Below are 15,357 nucleotides of genomic sequence, written 5' to 3'. Positions count from 1 at the left end.
GAGTGCAGTACAGTCTGCTGTTCTGTAAGGACCGCTATCGGTCCACAATACATAGGGTTGCCGTGCACTACTGCTGACCGCTGCCCTATACTGCAGCAGTCCTTCATTGGTATAGGGACTGACGTACAGTCTGCTAATCACTAACACACAACCTGCTTGGTCCACAAAAGTTCTTATAAGGACTGGTAACTTGGTATAGGGTGCTACGGTACATAGGCCTGAGTGCGTTACAGTCTGCTGTTCTGTAAGGACCGCTATCGGTCCACAATACATAGGGTTGCCGTGCACTACTGCTGACCGCTGCCCTATACTGCAGCAGTCCTTCATTGGTATAGGGACTGACGTACAGTCTGCTAATCACTAACACACAACCTGCTTGGTCCACAAAAGTTCTTATAAGGACTGGTAACTTGGTATAGGGTGCTACGGTACATAGGCCTGAGTGCGTTACAGTCTGCTGTTCTGTAAGGACCGCTATCGGTCCACAATACATAGGGTTGCCGTGCACTACTGCTGACCGCTGCCCTATACTGCAGCAGTCCTTCATTGGTATAGGGACTGACGTACAGTCTGCTAATCACTAACACACAACCTGCTTGGTCCACAAAAGTTCTTATAAGGACTGGTAACTTGGTATAGGGTGCTACGGTACATAGGCCTGAGTGCGTTACAGTCTGCTGTTCTGTAAGGACCGCTATCGGTCCACAATACATAGGGTTGCCGTGCACTACTGCTGACCGCTGCCCTATACTGCAGCAGTCCTTCAGCGGTATAGGGACTGACGCACAGTCTGCTAAACACTAACACACAACCTGCTTGGTCCACAAAAGTTTTTATAAGGACTGGTAACTTGGTATAGGGTGCTACGGTACATAGGCCTGAGTGCGTTACAGTCTGCTGTTCTGTAAGGACCGCTATCGGTCCACAATACATAGGGTTGCCGTGCACTACTGCTGACCGCTGCCCTATACTGCAGCAGTCCTTCATTGGTATAGGGACTGACGTACAGTCTGCTAATCACTAACACACAACCTGCTTGGTCCACAAAAGTTCTTATAAGGACTGGTAACTTGGTATAGGGTGCTACGGTACATAGGCCTGAGTGCGTTACAGTCTGCTGTTCTGTAAGGACCGCTATCGGTCCACAATACATAGGGTTGCCGTGCACTACTGCTGACCGCTGCCCTATACTGCAGCAGTCCTTCAGCGGTATAGGGACTGACGCACAGTCTGCTAAACACTAACACACAACCTGCTTGGTCCACAAAAGTTTTTATAAGGACTGGTAACTTGGTATAGGGTGCTACGGTACATAGGCCTGAGTGCAGTACAGTCTGCTGTTCTGTAAGGACCGCTATCGGTCCACAATACATAGGGTTGCCGTGCACTACTGCTGACCGCTGCCCTATACTGCAGCAGTCCTTCATTGGTATAGGGACTGACGTACAGTCTGCTAATCACTAACACACAACCTGCTTGGTCCACAAAAGTTCTTATAAGGACTGGTAACTTGGTATAGGGTGCTACGGTACATAGGCCTGAGTGCGTTACAGTCTGCTGTTCTGTAAGGACCGCTATCGGTCCACAATACATAGGGTTGCCGTGCACTACTGCTGACCGCTGCCCTATACTGCAGCAGTCCTTCATTGGTATAGGGACTGACGTACAGTCTGCTAATCACTAACACACAACCTGCTTGTTCCACAAAAGTTCTTATAAGGACTGGTAACTTGGTATAGGGTGCTACGGTACATAGGCTTGAGTGCGGTACAGTCTGCTGTTCTGTAAGGACCGCTATCGGTCCACAATAGATAGGGTTGACGTGCACCACTGCTGACCGCTGCCCTATACTGCAGCAGTCCTTCAGCGGTATAGGGACTGACGTACAGTCTGCTAAACACTAATACACAACCTGCTTGGTCCACAAAAGTTCTTATAAGGACTGGTAACTTGGTATAGGGTGCTACGGTACATAGGCTTGAGTGCGGTACAGTCTGCTGTTCTGTAAGGACCGCTATCGGTCCACAATAGATAGGGTTGACGTGCACCACTGCTGACCGCTGCCCTATACTGCAGCAGTCCTTCAGCGGTATAGGGACTGACGTACAGTCTGCTAAACACTAATACACAACCTGCTTGGTCCACAAAAGTTCTTATAAGGACTGGTAACTTGGTATAGGGTGCTACGGTACATAGGCTTGAGTGCGGTACAGTCTGCTGTTCTGTAAGGACCGCTATCGGTCCACAATAGATAGGGTTGACGTGCACCACTGCTGACCGCTGCCCTATACTGCAGCAGTCCTTCAGCGGTATAGGGACTGACGTACAGTCTGCTAAACACTAATACACAACCTGCTTGGTCCACAAAAGTTCTTATAAGGACTGGTAACTTGGTATAGGGTGCTACGGTACATAGGCTTGAGTGCGGTACAGTCTGCTGTTCTGTAAGGACCGCTATCGGTCCACAATAGATAGGGTTGACGTGCACCACTGCTGACCGCTCACCTATACTGCAGCAGTCCTTCAGCGGTATAGGGACTGACGTACAGTCTGCTAATCACTAACACACAACCTGCTTGTTCCACAAAAGTTCTTATAAGGACTGGTAACTTGGTATAGGGTGCTACGGTACATAGGCTTGAGTGCGGTACAGTCTGCTGTTCTGTAAGGACCGCTATCGGTCCACAATAGATAGGGTTGACGTGCACCACTGCTGACCGCTGCCCTATACTGCAGCAGTCCTTCAGCGGTATAGGGACTGACGTACAGTCTGCTAAACACTAATACACAACCTGCTTGGTCCACAAAAGTTCTTATAAGGACTGGTAACTTGGTATAGGGTGCTACGGTACATAGGCTTGAGTGCGGTACAGTCTGCTGTTCTGTAAGGACCGCTATCGGTCCACAATAGATAGGGTTGACGTGCACCACTGCTGACCGCTGCCCTATACTGCAGCAGTCCTTCAGCGGTATAGGGACTGACGTACAGTCTGCTAAACACTAATACACAACCTGCTTGGTCCACAAAAGTTCTTATAAGGACTGGTAACTTGGTATAGGGTGCTACGGTACATAGGCTTGAGTGCGGTACAGTCTGCTGTTCTGTAAGGACCGCTATCGGTCCACAATAGATAGGGTTGACGTGCACCACTGCTGACCGCTGCCCTATACTGCAGCAGTCCTTCAGCGGTATAGGGACTGACGTACAGTCTGCTAAACACTAATACACAACCTGCTTGGTCCACAAAAGTTCTTATAAGGACTGGTAACTTGGTATAGGGTGCTACGGTACATAGGCTTGAGTGCGGTACAGTCTGCTGTTCTGTAAGGACCGCTATCGGTCCACAATAGATAGGGTTGACGTGCACCACTGCTGACCGCTCACCTATACTGCAGCAGTCCTTCAGCGGTATAGGGACTGACGTACAGTCTGCTAATCACTAACACACAACCTGCTTGTTCCACAAAAGTTCTTATAAGGACTGGTAACTTGGTATAGGGTGCTACGGTACATAGGCTTGAGTGCGGTACAGTCTGCTGTTCTGTAAGGACCGCTATCGGTCCACAATAGATAGGGTTGACGTGCACCACTGCTGACCGCTGCCCTATACTGCAGCAGTCCTTCAGCGGTATAGGGACTGACGTACAGTCTGCTAAACACTAATACACAACCTGCTTGGTCCACAAAAGTTCTTATAAGGACTGGTAACTTGGTATAGGGTGCTACGGTACATAGGCTTGAGTGCGGTACAGTCTGCTGTTCTGTAAGGACCGCTATCGGTCCACAATAGATAGGGTTGACGTGCACCACTGCTGACCGCTGCCCTATACTGCAGCAGTCCTTCAGCGGTATAGGGACTGACGTACAGTCTGCTAAACACTAATACACAACCTGCTTGGTCCACAAAAGTTCTTATAAGGACTGGTAACTTGGTATAGGGTGCTACGGTACATAGGCTTGAGTGCGGTACAGTCTGCTGTTCTGTAAGGACCGCTATAGGTCCACAATAGATAGGGTTGATGTGCACCACTGCTGACCGCTCACCTATACTGCAGCAGTCCTTCAGCGGTATAGGGACTAAGAGTTTTGTCACAGGGTCATTTAAAAAATGACATGCAGAGGAAGAGGCAGGCCCTTCCGCAGGGGTGGTAGGGGTAGGGCAGGAGCAACAGGCTTGAGCCAAAGTGGGAAGTTGCAGAAGGTGCGTTCAATTACTTTAAAGGATGCACCAGACTTGGTTGAGTGGCTCGCTCAGCCTTACTCTTCTGCACCCTCCTCATCCTCTCGATCTGCACCCTCTTCTTCACTCTCTGCTATGTGCACCCCCAAAGACACTACCACCAACAACACGACCACCACCACCACCACCACATACCTTCCGCTTGAGTCACTGGAATTATTTTCCGATCCATATCAAGAGGACATTTCTGATGCGCAGCCACTCTTGGTATTGGATCAGGAAGAGGAGGTAGCAACAAGCGCTACTCAGCAGTCTGACGCCAGTACCCAGATCAGCCCAAGGAGGAGGTTGGTCCCCGGTGTTGCTGCCTACTCTACTTATAGCGGTGGGGAAGGTGACGTTGATGATGACGTGTCTAGTGATGTCACGTGGGTGCCCACAAGAGAGGAAGAGGAGGGGAGTTCAGAGGGAGATATGGACCAGCAGATAGGGAGGAGAAGCAGCAATGACTTACATTGCACAGCAGGGACAAAGCAGACTGCAAATGTATCAGGAGCGAGTCATCGACCATGTACGGTCACATCTGGCGCTCCCAGGACACCGGCACATGGCTCCGCAGTGTGGGCTTTTTTTAACGTGTCCGCTGCTGACAATAGCGTTGCCATCTGCAATCTTTGCAGTCAACGCGTTAGTCGCGGTAAGCCCAATACTCACCTAGGGACGACCGCCTTAAGAAGGCACATGAGCAGCCATCACCGAGCCCAGTGGGAGCAACGGAACACACAAAGCCACACTGCAGGCTCTCACCGTCCAGCCTCGTCTTCTACTTCTCCTTCTCCTCTCTCCTCACAATTGTCCTCCACTCCACCTTCCATCACGCCAAGCTCACATTTTTCTGCAAAAAGGCAGGCTTCCGTGGGCCTAATGTTTGAGCGTAAAAAAATGATGACGCCGGATAACCCTCTTGCCCAACGGTTGGCGGCTGGCTTGTCAGAACTCATAGCCCGCCAACTACTGCCATATAAACTGGTGGACTCGGAGGCCTTTCGCAAATTTGTGGCCATTGGAACACCACAATGGAAGGTCCCAGGAAGGAAGTATTTCTCAGAGAAGGGCATCCCAGAGCTATATGGCCATGTTCAGCGGCAAGTGAATGTATCTCTGGCACACAGTGTCGGTGCCAAGATACATCTGACCACAGACACGTGGTCTAGCAAACACGGGCAGGGAAGGTATATCAGTTTTACTGCCCACTGGGTGAACCTTCTGACGGCCGTCAAGCATGTAACCCGTGGCACCCGTGTAGATTTGGTTTTACCGCCACGGATTGCATGCAGGCCTGACTCTTCTTCTCCTCCTCCTACTCCATCCTCCTCCCTCTCCTCCTCAGCTGCCTCCTCCTTTTCCGCTGCTAGCGTCTCTTCCACTGCACCGCCCAAGCTCCCCAGAACCTATTCCACATGCCAGGTGAGACGTTGCCATGCCGTGCTGCGTCTGTTGTGCCTGGAAGCAAAGAGCCACACTGGCCCGGCACTCCTTTCAGCTTTGCGTTCACAGGCAGATGAGTGGCTAACACCGCTCAATTTGACAGTTGGTAAAGTGGTGTGTGACAACGGTGCCAATCTGCTTAGCGCATTGAAACAGGGCAAAATCACGCACGTGCCGTGCATGGCACACGTCTTAAACTTGGTCGTGCAGCGATTCCTTGTCAAATACCCTGGGGTCCAGGACATCTTGCGGCAGGCAAGGAAAATCTCGGCCCATTTCAGAAGATCTTACACGGCCATGGCTCGCCTTGCTGACATTCAGCGGCGACACCATCTGCCGGTCAGACGTCTTATTTGCGATTGCCCGACGCGATGGAACTCAACCTTCTATATGCTTGATAGGCTGCTCCAGCAGAAACGTGCAGTTAACGTCTACCTGTATGAACTCTGCGAAAGAAACGGTTCTGGGGAGCTGGGTTTTTTTTCACCGCGCCAGTGGCTGCTCATGCGCGACACATGCAGACTTCTGCGGCCATTTGAGGAGATCACCAAACTGGTCAGTCGCAGCCATGGCGCCATCAGTGACATGGTACCTTATGCCTTCTTTCTGGAGCGTGCATTGCGTCGTGTCATTGATCAGGCTGTGGAGGAGCAGGAGCGGGAAGATGAGGAAGTCGCAATGCTGGATGAATTCCCAGGGGGGGCTACTCTATCTGAGACAAGTCAACAACAGGAGTCTGATGAGGAGTCAGAGGAGGATGGTGCCGGGGCGGATGAGCAGGAGCAAGAAGAGCATGCTTTAAACCTTTCTGGGATCCCTGTTGTGCGAGGATGGGGAGAGGAGAATGAAGAGGACGACATTATCCTGGATGATGAGCAGGAGCCAGGCCACCACACCGCTTCCACTTTAGTGCAAATGGGGGCCTTCATGCTCCAGTGTTTTAATAGGGACCCCCGTATAAAAAGCATGAGGGTCAAGGACCAGTACTGGGTGGCAACGTACTTAGACCCCCGGTACAAACACAAAATGGCGGAAATGTTACCGCCGTCGCAGAGGGCTGTCAGAATGCAGCACTTCCAGGCCTTGCTTCGAGAAATGCTGCATTCTGCTTTTGCGTGCGCTGGCAGAGGAGCAATTCCCACTCCCAGAGAAGGATTTGCGGGTACCAATCCAACAGCGCCTGCAAGAAGAGGCCGGTTTGAAGATGTGTTGGTGACTTCGGATATGAGGTCATTCTTTCAGCCGACCCATCGACAGGTGTCATCCGGATCCAGCATCAGGGAACGCCTAGACCGTCAGGTGTCCGACTACATTGGGTTAACGGCCGATGTGGACGCTCTGAGGAGTGATGAACCCCTAGACTACTGGGTGGGCAGGCTTGACCTCTGGCCAGAGCTTGCCCAATTTGCAATCGAACTGTTGGCTTGCCCCTCATCCAGTGTCCTGTCCGAAAGGACGTTCAGCGCAGCAGGGGGGATTGTGACCGATAAGCGTACTCGCCTAGCTCACCACAGTGTTAACTACCTCACATTTCTAAAAATGAATGAGGCATGGATCTCGGAGGAATTCAACACATGTGATCAGTAGACCATGTATATGTCTATAAACAATTTTTGGAATCAAGCACACAGACCTTCTTAATTCATTTGGCTCACTTCCCTGACCCAAAAAAGCACACCGTACTATATGCCCCTACCCTCCTCTTTGAAGAGGTTGAGCGGTGTCATATTTCTACTGGGGCTGCTTATTATGAGGGGTTCCCACCATCCCTGTGCTGTGCTGACTTCCTCCTGGGTGTTCTTATTATGAGGGGCTCCCACCATCCCTGTGCTGTGCTGACTTCCTCCTGGGGGTTCTTATTATGAGGGGATCACACCATCCCTGTGCTGTGCTGACTTCCTCCTGGGGCTGCTTACGGTGCTGCTGTCAGCGCTGTATGTCACGGAGCTGCTGTCAGCGCTGTATGTCACGGAGCTGCTGTCAGCGCTGTATGTCACGGAGCTGCTGTCAGCGCTGTATGTCACGGAGCTGCTGTCAGCGCTGTATGTCACGGAGCTGCTGTCAGCGCTGTATGTCACGGAGCTGCTGTCAGCGCTGTATGTCACGGAGCTGCTGTCAGCGCTGTATGTCACGGAGCTGCTGTCAGCGCTGTATGTCACGGAGCTGCTGTCAGCGCTGTATGTCACGGAGCTGCTGTCAGCGCTGTATGTCACGGTGCTGCTGTCAGCGCTGTATGTCACGGAGCTGCTGTCAGCGCTGTATGTCACGGAGCTGCTGTCAGTGCTGTATGTCACGGAGCTGCTGTCAGCGCTGTATGTCACGGAGCTGCTGTCAGCGCTGTATGTCACGGAGCTGCTGTCAGCGCTGTATGTCACGGTGCTGCTGTCAGCGCTGTATGTCACGGAGCTGCTGTCAGCGCTGTATGTCACGGAGCTGCTGTCAGCGCTGTATGTCACGGAGCTGCTGTCAGCGCTGTATGTCACGGAGCTGCTGTCAGCGCTGTATGTCACGGAGCTGCTGTCAGCGCTGTATGTCACGGTGCTGATGTCAGTGCTCTGTATTACGGTGCTGCTGTCAGTGCTCTGTATCTCCTGCACCCTCTTGTTTGCCTACCCTGGTCCCTGACCTTCCCTCTCCTCCATTGCCTTCATTAGCTCCATAGTCCTGAATTGTCAGAACAATTTCCCAAATAAAAAAAAAATGCTTGTAGTTATCGATCCCAAATTCACCTCATACATGTATTATGCTATTGTCCAGGTGGTGGGACTACGTGCTACCCCCTAATAATTACCCCGTGGCCGCAAATTCGACCTAAAGGTTTGCGAAATTCGCCTCCCATTGAAGTCAATGGAGCCCGCGGCGAACGGTCGTTTTCGCGAACGTTTGTGTCCGTTCGCGTTTCGCGTTCGCGAAACGTCCCGTCGGAAGTTCGTCCATCACTACGGAGGATGGCACAGGGTGACTTAGACATAAGAGTTGTATGGGGAGCTGAAACATGGGTTTCCCAACCTTTCCAAGGGATTCTGGGTTCCATGTGCCCTCCCGTCACAAACGGACTTTCCCGCACACGTTCCGTTCATACCGGTCGGCCAGTTCCTCTAACTGAAACGTGTGTGCAGTAAGGGCACCGACTTTGCCAGGGAGGCCACAGAAATAATTTGCAGATTTAAGCGCAGAGGTTATTCTGGTGCGATTTTGAATCGAGCATTACACAATTCCCAGGAATGATTTGCTGTCTGACACACGTTCTAGGAAGCACTTAGATAGGGGGCATTCCTCATCTTCTACAGTCAGTATTCCAGTGTTCTCTACCCCATTCAGTATAGAATTTAACAAAATAAGAAACACGGTTAATAAATATCTTCCAATTTTGTTTAATGATCCTATTTACACTCAGATACTTTCTAGAGGAAAGAAAACTGTTTCTTGCAGGGCTCCAACGCTAGGCAGATTTTTATCGCCCAGTCTGTTCACTAGGGGTGAGTGGCTGGAGCCTCCCCCATAAGCTCGCAAGACACACTACTATAAGGTGGATGTGTCTAACTCATCTGGTAAGGGTACCTATTTCTTCTATTTGCTTATAATCCAGTTCCAAGAGTTGCCAAGGGCGGAGAACTTGGTAGGATAATTCACCCTGAATGTCATCTGCGGACTTGCAATTCAGCCTGAGACGCACCAGAGTGAATAATTTTTTGGGACTGTTCTCAAACACTTCATGAACTTTTGTATTCACTCGTTCATATTGATATTTATACACATCACTTATTCTTTTCACCTATTCAAATAGGTGCCTTTTAGCGCAGCATTTATTGTATTTATGTTATGTGGACTTGGTTTGTTTGTATGCTAGCAGCTGGGCTGTGTTCCTCACAGAATATATTATAGTTTTTTCTCTTTTCTTTTCGCTAGTTTATGTTTGAATTAGCGCGGTATTTTTTCCTTTGTTTTGCAGTCTGTTCACTAGTGAGAGTTCTGGCTCTCACTGGTTGAAGTTTAAAGGTAATTTCAAATGTGGAATACAAGAATGTTCTTATTGTTGTCATATCAAGAGGGGTCCTTCAGTCTGTTCTTCTACTATTGGTAGAAGTTTTGTTGTTTTGACATTTAACTGCAGCACTAGGTTTTCAGGTATAGTTACATGCGATTTATACAACATCCAGTATGTGTGTCGCATGACGCGCAGACTGAAGGATCGTCTTTATGATCATTTAAGAGACATTAAGAAAAAACACTCCATGAATGTAGGCAAACATTGGAACCTAGTCCATAACAAGGATGTGTCCAGTTTATTTATTCAGGGGATTGAAGCTATAATGACACCCCCTAGGGGAGGCGATAGATTTAGAGCACTTTGCAAGAGGAAAGTTTCCTATATTTTCTCCCTCAATACCAGGAAACCAGCAGGATTACATTTTGAGTGGGATGTCTCATATTATTATGACTAACTCTCAATTGAGGTTGAATTGTTTTCATATACACATTTTTTATGTTTAAACTGATGTTTTATGGGGTTATGTGTTATTTCTGCGTGTTTTTTTTTTAAAACTGATTTATTTCTTTTCTTTTTTTTGCTGCCCTCCTGCTGTTTTGCTAGTTTCTGATGTTTTCCTGTCCCTTTTCCACCATATTTCATTCGTTTGTGTTTTCTGGTGATTACATATCCCAATTAGTCTTCGGGTCTCCCGAGATTTAGATATCTGTAGGGGTTCTATTAAATATATTTTTTGCATGTTCATGTGGTTAAATAGCGGTGTTCTTTGATGTAGTCATCACTAATTAATAGAGTTTTTCTAACTATTTACTAGACAACATCACACTGCCACTTTGCATTTGTATTTGTGCCCTTATTATTTAGTGGCACCCCGTGAACTGAGTTTGCTACATACTGTATAAACATGGTACGTGCCAACGTGTTTTGGTAGATTTTTAGACATTATTTATAGGCACGGTTTTACTATTAAAAGTTGCTTTGCAACAATTTTCACATGTACTTTTATTTTATAAATGTATCTAGTTTTTATTGTTACGATTTCATATTTTCATGCATTTTCCCTGTATTATACATGGTTATGGTTTACTTGGTTATGGTCTTTACATGGTTATGGTCTGTATTATCATGTTTTTACTTTTTTTGACTATTTTGAGACATTGGTTTTTCTTATATATGCGTATCTTTAATATGTACATGTATATATAGCAATCCCTTTTTCTTTTTTTGTTTATGTTAACCATCTCGTTTTGTGGTCTATTTCCATGTTTTCCATTTTTTCCATGTTTTATCAGGGGCTTCGCATGTATGTATTTATCTCTTCTTCCCCCCCACCCTTTTTTGACCACATGTGTTTGCAATTTAAAATTTTAATTTAAAATCACTGAATGTATCATGTGACATGTTTGAATCTGGTATATACAGGTCCTTCTCAAAAAATTTGCATATTGTGATAAAGTTCATTATTTTCTGTAATGTACTGATAAACATTAGACGTTCATATATTTTAGATTCATTACACACAACTGAAGTAGTTCAAGCCTTTTCTTGTTTTAATATTGATGATTTTGGCATACAGCTCATGAAAACCCCAAATTCCTATCTCAAAAAATTAGCATATCATGAAAAGGTTCTCTAAACAAGCTATTAACCTAATCATCTGAATCAACTAATTAACTCTAAACACCTGCAAAAGATTCCTGAGGCTTTTAAAAACTCCCAGCCTGGTTCATTACTCAAAACCGCAATCATGGGTAAGACTGCTGACCTGACTGCTGTCCAGAAGGCCATCATTGACACCCTCAAGCAAGAGGGTAAGACACAGAAAAAAATTTATGAACGAATAGGCTGTTCCCAGAGTGCTGTATCAAGGAACCTCAGTGGGAAGTCTGTGGGAAGGAAAAAGTGTGGCAGAAAACGCTGCACAACGAGAAGAGGTGACCGGACTCTGAAGAAGATTGTGGAGAAGGACCGATTCCAGACCTTGGAGGACCTGCGGAAGCAGTGGACTGAGTCTGGAGTAGAAACATCCAGAGCCACCGTGAACAGGGGTGTGCAGGAAATGGGCTACAGGTGCCGCATTCCCCAGGTCAAGCCACTTTTGAACCAGAAACAGCGGCAGAAGCGCCTGACCTGGGCTACAGAGAAGCAGCACTGGACTGTTGCTCAGTGGTCCAAAGTACTTTTTTCGGATGAAAGCAAATTTTGCATGGCATTCGGAAATCAAGGTCCCAGAGTCTGGAGGAAGACTGGGGAGAGGGAAATGCCAAAATGCCTGAGGTCCAGTGTCAAGTACCCACAGTCAGTGATGGTCTGGGGTGCCATGTCAGCTGCTGGTGTTGGTCCTCTGTGTTTTATCAAGGGCAGGGTCAATGCAGCTAGCTATCAGGAGATTTTGGAGCACTTCATGCTTCCATCTGCTGAAAAGCTTTATGGAGATGAAGATTTCATTTTTCAGCATGACCTGGCACCTGCTCACAGTGCCAAAACCACTGGTAAATGGTTTACTGACCATGGTATTACTGTGCTCAATTGGCCTGCCAACTCTCCTGACCTGAACCCCATAGAGAATCTGTGGGATATTGGGAAGAGAAAGTTGAGAGACGCAAGACCCCACACTCTGGATGAGCTTAAGGCCGCTATCGAAGCATCCTGGGCCTCCATAACACCTCAGCAGTGCCACAGGCTGGTTGCCTCCATGCCACGCCGCATTGAAGCAGTCATTTCTGCAAAAGGATTCCCGACCAAGTATTGAGTGCATAACTGAACATAATTATTTGAAGGTTGACTTTTTTTGTATTAAAAACACTTTTCTTTTATTGGTGGGATAAAATATGCTATTTTTTTGAGATAGGATTTTTGGGTTTTCAGGAGCTGTATGCCAAAATCATCAATATTAAAACAAGAAAAGGCTTGAACTACTTCAGTTGTGTGTAATGAATCTAAAATATATGAAAGTCTAATGTTTATCAGTACATTACAGAAAATAATGAACTTTATCACAATATGCTAATTTTTTGAGAAGGACCTGTATTTGTCAAACAATATGTGGTCATTTAGCTATGACTAAGCAACAATTATTTTGTGAAACACGTCAGTTGTTTGACCTGCTTCTGTTGTCCCATGAACATTGACTATTCGTTATAATAAAGGCTTTTATCGGAGCGCGGCTGTCCAGAATCCATTTCTTCAATACTCCCACTACCATGCTTGACTGTAGGCAAGACACTTGTCTTTTTACTCCTGGTTGCTGCCCCACATGCTTGACACCATCTGAACTAAATACATTTATCTTGGTCTCATCAGACCACAGGACATGGTTTTAGTAATCCTTCTTCAGCAGACTGTTTGTGGGCTCTCTTGTGAATCATCTTTAGAAGAGGCTTCCTTCTGGGACAACAGCCATGCAGACCAATAGGGATGAGCCGAACACCCCCCGGTTCGGTTCGCACCAGAACTTTCGAACGGACCCCAAATTCGAACGAACTTTAGAACCCCATTGAAGTCTATGGGACTCAAACGTTCGAAATTAAAAGTGCTAATTTTAACGGCTAATATGCAAGATACTGTCCTAAAAAGGGTTTGGGGACCTGGCTCCTGCCCCAGGGGACATGGGTCAATGCCTAAAATGTTTTTAAAAATGGCAGTTTTGGCGGGAGCACTGATTTTAATGACGATTAAAGTGAAAAAAAAAAGTGAAATATTCCTGTAAATATGGTGCCTGGGGGGTGTCTGTAGTATGCCTGTGAAGTGCCACGTGTTTCCAGTGTTTAGAACAGTCCCTGCACAAAATTACATTAAACGAACATAACACCATTTAAAACTGCTTGCGGTTTTAATGTTATATCTGGTTCCTGCAATATGGTTGAAAATCATTGAGAAAAATGGCATGGGTAGCCCTCCCTGCCCATTACCAGCCTATTTGGGTCTTGTACGCATATTAAGGGGAACCCTGTACCCATATTAAAAAAAGGAAATGCGTGTGGCCCCCAGGCCCTATATACTCAGAACAGCAGTATACAGGCGGTGCAAACAAGACAGGGACTGTGTAGGTTTGTTGTGTTAAGTTGAATCTGTTTGTAATTTTCAACTGGTACATTTTTAAAGTGTAGCTCCAGTCAAAAAAACTATTTTTAAGCTTTTTAGAAAACATAGGGAAGGGTTATCACCCCTGTATAATTTGTTTTGTCGTCCATCTTTTTTCATCTCACTTGCTGTTGTCTCCTTTCGTTTGCAAGTAGGAGATGTTTGTAAATTGGATGTTTGAAAGTAGGGGCCTGCCCTATATGCTCTGCAGAAATGGCGGAACAAGGTGTTGGTTTTGCCACAACATTGTAAGCCCTCAAAGTGATTCTTGGTGGGCGCTGGAGCGCCCTGCTGTGAACGATTATATCAAGAATTGTAATTACATGCCATTGTTGAACAGTGGTAGAAAAATTGACCTTTGGTGGTTGTGGTGCTGGTGCCACAACACTATAAGTCCTCACCGTTACTCTGGGTGGGCACAGGAAGGGGCCCTCCTGTGAAATATTATATCAAGAATTGTAATTACATGTCCCTGTTAAACAGGGGCAGAAAAATTTGGCCTTAGGCACTGCTGCTAGTGCCACCACACTGCAACCTCCTCCATATACTCTAGTTTTATTGCAGGAATTAGCCCTGCTGCAAAGCATTGCATCAAAAATTATAATTAAACGCCCCTGTTAAACAGGGGCATAAAAATTGGGCCTTAGGCACTGGTGCTGGTGCCACCACACTGCAACCTCTTCCATATACTCTAGTTTTATTGCAGGAATTAGCCCTGCTGCAAAGCATTGCATCAAAAATTGTAATTAAACGCCCCTGTTAAACAGGGGCAGAAAAATTGGGCCTTAGGCACTGGTGCCACCACACTGCAACCTCTTCCATATACTCTAGTTTTATTGCAGGAATTAGCCCTGCTGCAAAGCATTGCATCAAAAATTATATCTAAACGCCCCTGTTAAACAGGGGCAGAAAAATTGGGCCTTAGGCACTGGTGCTGGTGCCACCACACTGCAACCTCTCCCATATACTCTTGTTTGATTGCAGGAATTAGCCCTGCTGCAAAGCATTGCATCAAAAATTGTACTTAACCATTTCCCGACCAGCGCACGACGATGTACGTCGACAGAATGGCACGGGCAGGCATATTGGCGTACATATACGTCCAATATTCGTTGCCGCCGTGCCATCGGGAGCGCGCCGCCGGCGGCGCGCTCCTGCGCTGGTCGGGACCCCCGTGAGTCCGGTCGCGGGACCCGCGGACTCGATCGCCGCGGGCATCCCCGCGATCGTCTCACGGAGCGGCCGAATGGAGGAAATGCTGTATAAACAACATTTTTCCATTCTGCCTAGCAACTAGTGACGCTGATCTCTGCTCCATGTGATTGGAGCAGAGATCAGTGTACACTAAATGAAAGCCCAACCCCCCCACAGTTAGTAACACACCCCTAGGAACACTTAACCCATACACTGCCACCCACTGGTTAACCCTTTCACTGCCAGTGTCATTTACACAGGAATCACTGCATTTATATAGCAGTGATTACTGTATAAATGACAATGGTCCCAAAAATGTGTCAAAAATGTCCGATGGGTCCCCCACAATGTCGCAGTCACAATAAAAATCGCGGATCGCCGCCATTACTAGTAAAAAAAAAAATAATAAAAAATTATTAA

Source organism: Lithobates pipiens, unplaced genomic scaffold, assembly GCF_037356315.1.
Source record: "Lithobates pipiens isolate NorthernLeopardFrog02 unplaced genomic scaffold, aLitPip1_a1.2 Scaffold_18, whole genome shotgun sequence".
NCBI classification, from domain to species: domain Eukaryota; kingdom Metazoa; phylum Chordata; class Amphibia; order Anura; family Ranidae; genus Lithobates; species Lithobates pipiens.
Note: the sequence above shows the minus strand (reverse complement) of the source record.